Source organism: Bos taurus, chromosome 7, assembly GCF_002263795.3.
Source record: "Bos taurus isolate L1 Dominette 01449 registration number 42190680 breed Hereford chromosome 7, ARS-UCD2.0, whole genome shotgun sequence".
In the NCBI taxonomy this organism is placed as follows: Eukaryota; Metazoa; Chordata; class Mammalia; order Artiodactyla; family Bovidae; genus Bos; species Bos taurus.
The window spans coordinates 96,869,573-96,883,569 of record NC_037334.1 but is presented as its reverse complement, the minus strand read 5'-3'; positions in this window follow the sequence as shown (position 1 = coordinate 96,883,569).

Below are 13,997 nucleotides of genomic sequence, written 5' to 3'. Positions count from 1 at the left end.
CATGTTAAGTCAATTCAGTCATGTCCTATTCTTTGTGACCCCGTGGACTGCTGCCCACCAGGATCCTCTGTCCATGGGATTCTCCAGGCAAAAATACTGGAGGGGTTTTCATGCCCTCCTCCAGGGGATCTTCCTGATGCAAACACTGAATCCTCATCTCTGCACCTCCTGTATTGGCAGGCAGGTTCTTTACTACTAGTGCCACCTGGGAAACAGGTGGATTTTAATTCAAAGCCTGAATTTGAATCTCAGCTATATTAATCAGCAGCAATTTTGGTTTAGGCACATCCTTAATTTTCCTGTGCTTTGGTTTCCTCATATCTGAAATGGGTAATTAATAGCATTAAGTTCATAAGAGCTAAAGAAGGATGAAAAGAGTGAGTATTTATAGATTACTTAGAATAGTGCCCAGTATATAGTAATATGTTGAACATTTTGAAGCTGGGAAATCTAGTTTCCTAAGAAGAATCATTTACATTACCAAAGCATTTAAAATATGTACTTGCAAGATAATATGCATCTTTACATAGTTTTTATTCCTTTGTATATCAGTCTCTCATAGTGAAACTTCAAAATACTCATAATTTACTATGAGAGACTGATATATAAAGGGGATACTTCTACTACTACTAAGTCACTTCAGTCGTGTCCGACTCTGTGCGACCCCATAGATGGCAGCCCACCAGGCTCCCCCGTCCCTGGGATTCTCCAGGCAAGAACACTGGAGTGGGTTGCCATTTCCTTCTCCAATGCATTAAAGTGAAAAGTGAAAGTGAAGTCGCTCAGTCGTGTCTGACTCTTCGAGACCCCATAGACTGCAGCCTACCAGGCTCCTCCATCCATGGGATTTTCCAGGCAAGAGTACTGGAGTGGGGTGCCATTGCCTTCTCCGATAAAGGGAATAAAAACTATGTAAAGATACATATTATCTTGCAGGTACATATTTTAAATGCTTTGGTAATATAAATGATTAGACGTTTGGTTTTCTCCATCTTTGTATCTATTGCTCCGGGCATACCGTATACTCAGTTGTTTATTGAATTAATGAATATGTTAATTTTAAACAGTCTATCATTTATTTTGTGGTGGAGTACACAGATTAGTGGATATCACTCTCTTCAAAAGATTGATACACTTGTTTTATGCTGTCACCAAGTACTTCAGTTGCATCAAATTTGTAGATTGTCATTGCTCTTATGAAAATTAGATTCTGCTAATAAAGTATTTAACAAAAGAATAAAATTTTAAAACAAATCACAGTCAGATGCAAGTGTCAGCTATAGCTGTAGTGGCGACCAGATGGCACAAATTAGTACAGTGCAAGGAGAGCTTGTTTACAAAAGGGCTGCTCACTAAGGGGATAGAAGGGGAATTCAGGGATACCAGCAGCCAAGCTGCCACCACATATAGGTCCAAACAGATGACCAGAGGAGAGAGAGGTATCTAGGACCAAGTAAGAGTCATATAAAATGACATACTCGGAGAGAAGCAATGACTTAAAATTGCATGACACAGCCGGCATTAGGCAACCCTCAAGGAGAGGCCAAGGGAATAAATATGATCTGCCACGGCTCTCCATGGGCCAAACCCAACCAGAAAGCAGAAGGCTAGGAGCTTTGTTGATGTGTCCACTCAGTTCAGCCTTCCGGGGCAGGCAACAAGGCGGAGAAGGGTAGAAAGTGGACCTGGTGGGCTAAAAGAAAACATTCAGTATAGTACAATGTACAAAGTTCCCAAGGGAAATTTGAAAAAACAACATAATTAATTTTGTTCTTCCACATGAATACAGTACAACAAACATGTAAACCACAATTCATTCAAATTAAGTCTTATCCATTTGTCAACTATTTCCTAAACTTTGAATGTGTGCAGGAAAATGCATTGTGTCAGTAATACAAAAATGAGTGATGTGGGGTCCCTCCTCCCAAGCAGCTTACTATTTTAATAGAAGACCAGCAGGGTACAATGCTTTAAATGTGATAACAAATGGAGAGGATAAAGCATTCCATGTTTAAGTTTTTAAAATCCACTTGAATTACGGTGATTTCTACCTAAACTAATTTGTGTACTTCAATCTGTAGCACCTTTTTCAGTCCAACCAGAATAATATTTTGGCTTAATTATGAAAAAAAAAAGTTGATCATATTTAAATAATATACAATATTTCATAAATAACAAAACTAATTATCAATCAACAATTGGCAAAGCTAGAGGGAAAAGGCCAGAATAATTACTGATCTAACAAAGTTTAATTTACTACTAGGAAGACACAAAAAATATAAAACATTGCTTTATATTTCTGTAAACATCATACACACATAAAGTAAAAATAAAAAGAATAAAATTTGTACATTTTAATGATGTTTGTTAAGCTTATAAACATAAAACAGCAACAGACCACAAATTAATCATCTAAAAATGTTTAATCTACTCTACTCATATACATATTTAACTACCTATATTCAGTAATAAAATATTTACAGTAAAATCAGTATTTTTGGTGTAAATAAGACTCAAACCAGTCAACCCTAAAGGAAATCAACCCTGAATATACAATGAAAGTAAATGCTGAAGCTGAAGCTCCAATACTTTGGCCACCTGGTACAAAGAGATGACTCACTGGAAAAGACCCTAATGCTAGGAAGGATTGAAGACAAAAGGAGAATGGGGTGGCAGAGGATGAAATGGTTAGACTCATGGACATGAGTTGAGCAAACTCCAGGAGATGGTGGAGGACAGGAGCCTGACCTGTGACAGTCCAGAGAGTTGCAGAATCAGACACAATTTAGCAACTGAACGCCAACAATAAGACAGAATGTTAAACATAGCTCTACACAGAAACATAAAGCATATTCAATGAGTTACTTTATATTTAAAACAATGTAATCAATAACCTGGCCCATTTTTCCAAAACACAATTAATGTAAGGGAGCCACTGTTTGATTCTCAGAAATAGCCTATAAATTATATCCAGTTCTGCTAACATCAGGAGGATGCTTTATGAAAGTATTTCAGTTTCAACTTCACTGAAATAGGTAAAAAGCAAACAAAATAGAATTCTGGTGACTAAAATAAGGTATAACAATAAATGTATATTACTGAGGATCAAGAAAATGAATAGCAAATTCTCCTCAGACACCATCAATCTCTTTCTTTTGTTAATCCCTCCACACATCTAGGCAGAATACAGGAATGTAAACAGCAAGATTCAATGCTTACCAAACAGTAATTTTTTTTTCCTTTTAGTTGTTGACACCTAAAATTATCTGAATAGAAAAGTATGAACAAAATTCTAAACAGTCCTATTGATCTATTATCTTTCACAAGCCCTTAAACTAAGTGCTTTCAAGAATCCAAGATCAGATAATAGAGAGCAGATATTCATAGGCCCTTGAGTTCTACATTAATTTTACAAATTCTTAATGCAGAGTATGCTCCCCTCCAAAATATATCATGTTGGTTTGGGTTAGTTTAATAAGATTGTGGTGCTTGACCTTTCTATAAACAACAGCTTTTACCACAGAAATCCCCTGAAGTCCATGCTGTTTTCTTGAATGAAACTACCTCCTGAGAATCAAATGTATTTGACAGAAAATATGGGCTTCCCCGGTGGCTCAGCAGTAAAGAATCCATCAGCAAGTCAGGGGCTGCAGAGATGGGTTCGATGCCTGTATCAGGAAGATCCCCTGGAGGAAGTCAGGGCAATCCACTGCAGTATTCTTAATGGGGGAATCCCATAGACAGGGGAGTCTGGCGGGCTATAGTCAATAGGGTATCAAAGGGTTGGACATGACTGAAGCAACTTAGCATTCATGCAAACATGGAACAAATATATCAATCTTAGAATAACCTAAATATTGATTCTGCTGATGTTTGAACCACCAAACAGTTATGCATTTGCACATTAAACTTCTTCCCATGAAATAGTAACTAATAGTCATTATTGCAATAATCCTCTAAATGACTTGTCAAGTAACAATGTTTATTAAGCAATTAGGATGATGAAGATCCATTAGTATACCACTCTGAATGATGATAGAAAGAGGAAATTTTCTTTGATTCAGAAATTAAAGATAATTATGTCTAAAAGTAAGGAGTCATGGAAAAAACTTAGAGACTTGCTGTGTATGTGTGTGTGTACACCTACATTCAGATATGAGATAATAAAAATATGAACAAAAACAATTTTTCAGTGAATATTTACTGGAGCCCCCTCTTTACACACTACGATAGGTGGACACAAGCTACTTAAACATTAATGAACTAGACATGGTTTCTGACTTCTTGGAGCTTTCAGTCCAATCAAGAACAATACAAAGTTTAAAAAAAAATTGCAGCATCAGCTAATAGGTGCCTCCAAGTGGTGTGTTTGGGTCCTAAGGCAGCAGTTGGGAGCAGCACTTAAACTGGGTGTGGGATGTTCCAGCAAAGCGCCCTCCCCCTCCCCCAGGAAAGTAAGCTGACCACTAGAGTGCACAGTGAAGTCAGGTGAGAGTAGTGAAAGAGAGTTTTTGAGACTGAGAAAACAAAAAAATGCCAAGGACCTAAGATAAAAGAATATGACATTTCCTCGAATTTGAAAGTATTTTTGCCTGAATAGAACCTAGACTTTGGAGAGTTGGCAGTGATAAAAATAAAACTGGAAGAATATGCAGGTAAACAGGGCCAGGTCACTGTGGGGCTTTTATCTGTTGAGGCTGAGTATATGTGAGGAAAGAAGAGTGGGAAAATCCTGCAAGCAGAGAGAATGGTAAGGCACATGAGAAAGTCTCTCCCCTCTACTATTCAATTTCTTCTCCTTTGTGGTGGGCAGGTAGGAGAAGTTTGAGTCAATGCTCTCTAGGAGCCTGATCAGCTCTCACACTGTGAATCCATGGACTAGCAAGATCTGGCAGTAAACCAATCTGCAAAGCAAAAAAACAGTGGGAGCTTGGGATGGACATATATACACTACCATGTGTAAAATAGATAGCTAGTGGGAACCTGCTGTATAACACATGGAGCTCAGTTTGGTGCTCTGTGCTGATCTAGATGGATGGGATGGGGGGAGCTGGGAGGGAGGTCCAAGAAGAAAGGGATATATGTATACATACAACTGATTCCTTTCATTGTACAGGAGAAACTAACACAGCATTGTAAAGCAACTATATCCCCAATTTTTTTGAAAAAAGTCAAGATACAGGTTAATGTTGATGGCAGATATGAATGGGATGAAGCACACAGAGGACTTACAGGTTGTCTAAACAAGAATTGATTTCTTAATGTGGATAACAGTTACTGGAATTCTTGCTTTCAAAAAGTTCACTAAGCTATAAATTAATTTTTCATGGTTTTCTGTATGTGTTTTACTTCATGATTTTAAAAGAATTTCAAAAATTCAACCCAATCATATACAACTTCATGATAAGCTTCCCTGGTGGCTCAGAGGGTAAAGCGTCTGCCTGCAAAGCAGGAGACCTGGGTTCAATCCCTGGGTCATGAAGATTCCCTGGAGAAGGAAATGGCAACTCATTCCAGTACTCTTGACTGGAAAATCCCACTGATGGAGAAGCTTGATGCAGGCTACAGTCCATGGGATCGCAAAGAGTCGGACATGACTGAGTGACTTCACTTTCTTTTACTTTCATGATAAAATGCACATGATAAGTTTATTATGCTGAAAGAAAAATATATTGCTTTAATACATGCACGATAATCAGCCTTTTGACAAAAATACTTACACATTCACATGTAACAAGAGACTTTCATTTTTTTTTTTTAATCTCTCAAATTCTATCTACCCTCAGAGAGTGTAACCTTCTGCAAAATATGAAAAGGAAATGGTATGATTTTTATCAAAGCTTAAAATTCAACCAGAGCTTAGATGGTAAGAATCTGCCTGCAAGACTGGAGACCCCGGTTCAATCCCTGGAGAAGGAAATGGCAATCAACTCCAGTATTCTTGCCTGGAGAATCCCTTGGACAGAGGAACCTGGCAGGCAACAGCCCACAGGGTTGCAAAGAGTACCGGACACGATTGAGTGACAAACATACACAGAGAGTGAGATTATATTTCTAAATTTCAAGGTTTCAGGCCTAAAAATTGTGAAAACTTTCAGCAAATTGCTTAATTTATATAGGAGTTATCTTGTCATTCAGAGGCAGCAAGTGCAGTAAACTGTACAGTATTTACTGATTCAATTTTGGATAAATATTTGAGAAACACTATTGGTATTTTGAGTTAGACAGGGCTGTGGTCCTAGTGTGATTAGATTGACTAGTTTTCTGTGAGTATGGTTTCAGTGTGTTTGCCCTCTGATGCCCTCTCACAACACCTACCATCTTACTTGGGTTTCTCTTACCTTGGGCGTGGGGTATCTCTTCATGGCTACTCCAGCAAAGTGCAGCCAGGCCTGTGGGGCAACCCAAGATGGGCGGGTCATGGTGGAGAGGTCTGACAGCATGTGGTCCACTGGAGAAGGGAATGGCAAACCACTTCAGTGTTCTTGCCTTGAGAACCCCATGAACAGTATGAAAAGGCAAAATGATAGGATACTGAAAGAGAAACTCCCCAGGTCAGTAGGTGCCCAATATGCTACTGGAGATCAGTGGAGAAATAACTCCAGAAAGAATGAAGGGATGGAACCAAACCAAAAACAATACCCAGCTGTGGATGTGACTGGTGATAGAAGCAAGGTCCAATGCTGTAAAGAGCAATACTGCATAGGAACCTGGAATGTCAGGTCCATGAATCAAGGCAAATTGGAAGTGGTCAAACAAGAGATGGCAAGAGTGAATGTCGACATTCTAGGAATCAGCGAACTGAAATGGACTGGAAAGGGTGAATTTAACTCAGATGAACATTATATCTACTACTGCAGGAAGGAATCCCTCAGAAGAAATGGAGTGGCCATCATGGTCAACAAAAGAGTTTGAAATGCAGTACTTGGATGCAATCTCAAAAACGACAGAATGGTCTCTGTTCGTTTCCAAGGCAAACCATTCAATATCACAGTAATCCAAGTCTATGCCCCAACCAGTAACGCTGAAGAAGCTGAAGTTGAATGGTTCTACGAAGACCTACAAGACCTTTTAGAACTAACACCCAAAAAAGATGTCCTTTTCATTATAGGGGACTGGAATGCAAAAGTAGGAAGTCAAGAAACACCTGGAGTAACAGGCAAATTTGGCCTTGGAATACGGAATGAAGCAGGGCAAAGACTAATAGAGTTTTGCCAAGAAAATGCACTGGTCAAAACAAACACCCTCTTCCAACAATACAAGAGAAGACTCTATACATGGACATCACCAGACTGTCAACACCAAAATCGGATCGATTATATTCTTTGCTGCCAAAGATGGAGAAGCTCTATACAGTCAGCAAAAACAAGACCAGGAGCTGACTGTGGCTCAGACCATGAACTTCTTATTGCCAAATTCAGACTTAAACCATTCAGGTATGACCTAAATCAAATCCCTTATGATTATACAGTGGAAGTGAGAAATAGATTTAAGGGCCTAGATCTGAGAGATAGAGTGCCTGATGAACTATGGAATGAGGTTTGTGACATTGTACAGGAGACAGGGATCAAGACCATCCCCATGGAAAAGAAATGCAAAAAAGCAAAATGGCTGCCTGGGGAGGCCTTACAAATAGCTGTGAAAAGAAGAGAAGCAAAAAGCAAAGGAGAAAAGGAAAGATATAAGCATCTGAATGCAGAGTTCCAAAGAATAGCAAGAAGAGATAAGAAAGCCTTCCTCAGCAGTCAATGCAAAGAAATAGAGGAAAACAACAGAATGGGAAAGACTAGAGAGCTCTTCAGGAAAATTAGAGATACCAAGGGAACATTTCATGCAAAGATGGGCTCGATAAAGGACAGAAATGGTATGGACCTAACAGAAGCAGAAGATATTAAGAAGAGGTGGCTAGAATACACAGAAGAACTGTACAAAAAAGATCTTCATGACCCAGATGATCATGATGGTGTGATCACTGACCTAGAGCCTGACATCCTGGAATGTGAAGTCAAGTGGGCCTTAGAAAACATCACTACAAACAAAGCTAGTGGAGGTGATGGAATTCCAGTTGAGCTCTTTCAAATCCTGAAAGATGATGCTGTGAAAGTGCTTCACTCAATATGCCAGCAAATTTGGAAAACTCAGCAGTGGCCACAGGACTGGAAAAGGTCAGTTTTCATTCCAATCCCAAAGAAAGGCAATGCCAACTTTGAATGCTCAAACTACCACACAATTGCACTCATCTCATGCTAGTAAAGTCGTGCTCAAAATTCTCCAAGCCAGGCTTCAGTAATATGTGAACCATGAACTTCCTGATGTTCAAGCTGGTTTTAGAAAAGGCAGAGGAACCAGAGATCAAATTGCCAACATCCGCTGGATCATGGAAAAAGCATGAGAGTCCCAGAAAAACATCTATTTCTGCTTTATTGACTATGCCAAAGCCTTTGACTGTGTGGATCACAATCAACTGTGGAAAATTCTTCAAGAGATGGGGATACCAGAACACCTAATCTGCCTCTTGAGAAATTTGTATTCAGGTCAGGAAGCAACAGTTAGAACTGGACATGGAACAACAGACTGGTTCCAAATAGGAAAAGGAGTACATCAAGGCTGTATATTGTCACCCTGTTTATTTAACTTATATGCAGAGTACATCATGAGAAACACTGGACTGGAAGAAACACAAGCTGGAATCAAGATTGCCAGGAGAAATATCAATAACCTCAGATACGCAGATGACACCACCCCTTTGGCAGAAAGTGAAGAGGAACTAACAAGCCTCTTGATGAAAGTGAAAGTGGAGAGTGAAAAAGTTGGCTTAAAGCTCAACATTCACAAAACGAAGATCATGGCATCCGGTCCCATCACTTCATGGGAAATTGGTGGGGAAACAGTGGAAACAGTGTCAGACTTTATTTTTCTGTGCTCCAAAATCACTGCAGATGGTGACTGCAGCCATGAAATTAAAAGACGCTTACTCCTTGGAAGGAAAGTTATGACCAACCTAGATAGCATATTCAAAAGCAGACATTACTTTGCCAACAAAGGTTCATCTGGTCAAGGGTATGGTTTTTCCAGTGGTCATGTATGGATGTGAGAGTTGGACTGTGAAGAAGGCTGAGCGCCGAAGAATTGATGCTTTTGAACTGTGGTGTTGGAGAAGACTCTTGAGAGTCCCTTGGACTGCAAGGAGATCCAACCAGTCCATTCTGAAGGAGATCAGCCCTGGGATTTCTTTGGAAGGAATGATGCTAAAGCTGAAACTCCAGTACTTTGGCCACCTCATGCGAAGAGTTGACTCATTGGAAACGACTCTGATGCTGGGAGGAATTGAGGGCAAGAGGAGAAGGGGACGACAGAGGATGAGATGGCTGGATGGCATCACTGACTCGATGGACTTGAGTCTGAGTGAACTCCGGGAGTTGGTGATGGACGGGGAGGCCTGGCATGCTGCGATTCATGGGGTCACAAAGACTTGGACACGACTGGGCAACTGATCTGATCTGATGTGATCTGATTGGTATTTTACACTCAAACTACATTCTGGTTCACAGTCACAATAATAAGGTACTATCACAAATGCTCATCATCAGAATTTAAGGGGGAAAAAACTGGTATAATTTTCACTAAAATAATAAGTTCACAATCTTATTTTCATTTTTTAAACTATTCCCGAGAAATACAATGATGCCGCTAAATGGTCTGAAATTGTCAATAATTATTTTTGTGTGGTATATTAAAATTCAGTGATGGAGAGGACAATTTGGCAGTTTCTTTCTTAGAAAATTGACCATACACTTACCGTAGGATCCAGCAATCGTGCTTTTTGATATTTACCCAAAGGAGGTCAAAACCTATGTCCACACAAAAACCTGTACATGGATGTTTTTACCAACTTTATTCATAGTTGTTAAAATTTAGAAGCAACTGAAATGCCCTTCAATAGGTAAATATGGATAAATAAACTCTGGTACATAGAGACTGTTGGCTCAGATGGTAGAGAATCCACCTGCAATGCGGGAGACCTGGGTTCAATCCCTGAGTTGGGAAAATCCCCTGAAGAAGGGCATGGCAACCCACTGCAGTATTCTTGCCTGGAGAATCCCCATGGACAGAGGAGCCTGGCGGGCTAGACTCCATGGGGTCGCAAAGAGTTGGACATGACTGAGTGACTATTGTAAAGTAGTTAGCCTCTAATTAAAATAAATATATTTTTAAAAAATGACTGAATGACTAAGCACAGCACACAGAGACAACAGAATATTATTCAGGACTAAAATGTAATTACCCATCAAGCCATGAAAAGACATGGAGGGAACTTAACTGCATTTTACTAAAGAAAAAGAGTCAATCTGAAAAGGCTATATACAATCTGATTTTAACTATATGACATTCTAGAAAAGGGAAAGCTGTGAAGACAGTAAAAAGATCAGTTGTTGCCATGGGTTGTGGATAGATACAGGAGGATGACTAGGTGGAACAGAGAAAAATTTTAAGGTGGTGAAAATACTTTCATGATACTATAATGATGGATACATGTCTTTACACACCTGTCCAAACCAATAGAATGTATAACACTGAGTGAACCGTAATGTAAATGATGTACTTGGGGTGGTGATTTTGTGTCAATATAGATTAATCAGTTCCACCAAATATACCACTTAGGGAGGAGATGTTGATAATGGGTGAGGCTATGCATGTCCGGGGACAGGGAATGTATAAGAAATAGCTGTACCTTCCTCTCAATTTTGCTATGAACTTAAACTGCTCCAAAAAAGTTGTCTTAATAAAAAATACAGAAAACTCAACATTCAAGTCTGGTTCGAGATGGCGGAGCAGAAGGATGTGTGCTCATCTCCTCCTGTGAGAGCACCAAAATTGTAACTAGCCATTGAATAACCATCGACTGGAGGATGCTGGAACCCACCTAAAAAAGACACCCCACATCCAAAGACAAAGAAGAAGCTGCAGTGAGATGGTAGGATTTTATCATAATCATGATAAAATCAAACCCCATAACTGGAAGGTGGGTGACCCACAGACTGGAGAACAATAATACCAAAGACGTTCTCACAATATTGTGAAGGTTCCGAAGCCTACATCAGACTTCCCAGCCTGGGGAATCTGTCAAAGGAACTAGAATCCCCAAGAATCTGGCCTTGAGAGCTAGCAGATCTTAATTATAGGCCTTCAGAGGACTGAGGGAAACAGACTGCAGTCTTGGAGGGCATAAACAAAACTTTGCATACATCAAGACCCAGAGGAGAGCAATGCTGACCCCACAGGATACTGAACCAAAACTACCTCCTAGTGTTAGAGAAGCTCCCGTGGATGTGTGGATTGACAGGGGCTCACCACAGGAACCAGGGCACTGGAAAGTCCTCACTGACGTAGCCCCCAGGGCTGGGTTGCCTCAGGCAAAACAACTACTGGGGAGGGGGGTGGGAGTGCAATCCCACCCATAAGCAGATAATTGGATTAAATCTTTACTGAGGAAGGCTCTGCCCACCAGAGCAAGACTCAGTTTCTCCCATTGCCAGTCCCTCCCATCAAGAAGCTTACATAAGCCTCTTAAGAAGAAGCACAGCAGCTAAATCAAAAACCAAATTCCTGGAAGTTAATCAAGATAATATGAGTCAGATCAAACCATATCTGATGATAACCCAGAGATGCAGGTGACACCACCCTTATGACAGAAAGTGAAGAGGAACTAAAAAGCCTCTTGATGAAAGTGAAAGAGGAGAGTGAAAAAGTTGGCTTAAAGCTCAACATTCAGAAAACAAAGATCATGGCATCTGGTCCCATCACTTCACGGGAAATAGATGGGGAAACAGTGGAAACAGTGGCTGACTTCATTTTGGGGGGCTCCAAAATCACTACAGATGGTGATTGCAGCCATGAAATTAAAAGACACTTACTCTTTGGAAGGAAAGTTATGACCAACCTAGATAGCATATTCAAAAGCAGAGACATTACTTTGTCAACAAAGGTCCATCTAGTCAAGGCTATGGTTTTTCCAGTGGTCATGTATGGATGCGAGAGTTGGACTATAAAGAAAGCTGAGCCGAAGAATTGATGCTTTTGAACTGTGGTGTTGGAGAAGACTCTTGAGAGTCCCTTGGACTGCAAGGAGATCCAACCAGTCCATTCTGAAGGAGATCAGCCCTGGGATTTCTTTGGAAGGAATGATCCTAAAGCTGAAACTCCAGTACTTTGGCCACCTCATGTGAAGAGTTGACTCATTGGAAAAGACTCTGATGCTGGGAGGGATTGGGGGCAAGAGGAGAAGGGGACGACAGAGGATGAGATGGCTGGATGGCATCACTGACTCAATGGACGTGAGTCTGAGTGAACTCCGGGAGTTGGTGATGGACGGGGAGGCCTGGCATGCTGCGATTCATGGGGTCACAAAGAGTCGGACACGACTGAGCGACTGATCTGATCTGATCTGATCTGATAGTAAAATTTACCGTACATTATGTTACTAACATTACAACATTCCTTAAATCTTTAGCTTCTAACTATTTTAATTATTCCTAAGCCCTAAATTCAGCAAACTCCTTTACCATATACATTTCCCTCACAAATAGGTTTCAGATAGCAATCCCTTCCATGGCCTCAAGCTGCAGCCTAAGTGCTTATCCTGGAACACTCTTTTGAGCGAATGTCAATGATTAACTTTATGAATTATTCTCTGAGCACAGCTGCAGAAGGCTTTGTGCCTTCTCATGCTCCCCTCAAGAACAATAAGCACCTTAATATTCTTTTCAGTAAACTCAGCCAAGGAGAGGGAAAAAAAACAAGTCAGAATCACAAGGCCTAACTCCTTCATCCTGGGTCCATGCCTGCGGGACAAGGAGAGGGAATTGGGGCCATGCCTCCATTTTGTCAGTAATGCCTAACACAGCTCCCGAATTAAATGGATTAAATGCACCAACCAAAAGACTTAGTTGGGTGAATGAACACATGGGCATGTATCCACTTCCACTTATCACAATCACCCTGCTTGAACACCCCCCCAATTGTATGTGATTATTTTACATTGTTAAGTTAATCATGTTCCCATTATGGCTTGCAATTATAATTATCTTTTATTTTTTGTCTGCTATTGATTGTGAAAACTGATAAACATCTCTTACTACTATGTGTGTGTATATATATATATACTACTTATATATATATATATATAAGCCAAAAGAACAAGATTTGAGCCAACAAGATCTCAGTTGAATACTGATTTTTGGCTTTCCTTTGATGCAACCTGGGCCTGTTTCCTCACATTTAAAATAGGGATAATTCTATCTATTTTAACAAATCATAAGGAAATGGCAACCCACTCCAGTACTCTTGCCTGGAGAATCCCATGGATGGAGGAGCCTGATAGGTTACAGTCTATGGGATCGCAAAGAGTTGGACATGACTGAGCGACTTCACTCACTCACTCAATAAGGATTTAAGGATGTAATGATTACAAAGCATTTATCACAGAAAATAACACATAAACATTCAGATATTTTGGAAGTATTAGTAGAAGCAGACATCATATTTTAGAGAGTGGGTGTAAGTTGCTAGAAAACAGGAAGACAAGTAAGACTGCATCTTTTTTTAGTATAGAAAAATAAGAAAATAAGGTTAGAGATCAGCAATTTTAGTCAAAATTACCTTTACTAAAATGAAGTATTCCAAATGTTTTCATTAATAAAATTTTATTTTTCAAATCACTTTTATCAGAATTTTTAAACTATCCTCTTTACAAGGATATGATATCACAGTAAATTTCACCTTACAATGACTCAGACAAGTCAAGGTAGGTTTTGACATTTTGAAGGTATGGAGATATGAAAGTAAACATTAACTGTACAATAATGAAATTCTGTAGATATTTCCAAAGTAGTTCATATTAAGTATATTTAACTTCAGTGATATCACCAAAAAATAATAAACTGAAAAAAAGAACTGAACTATAGACTGGAAATAAAATGTCCAAGACAGTCTAAGAT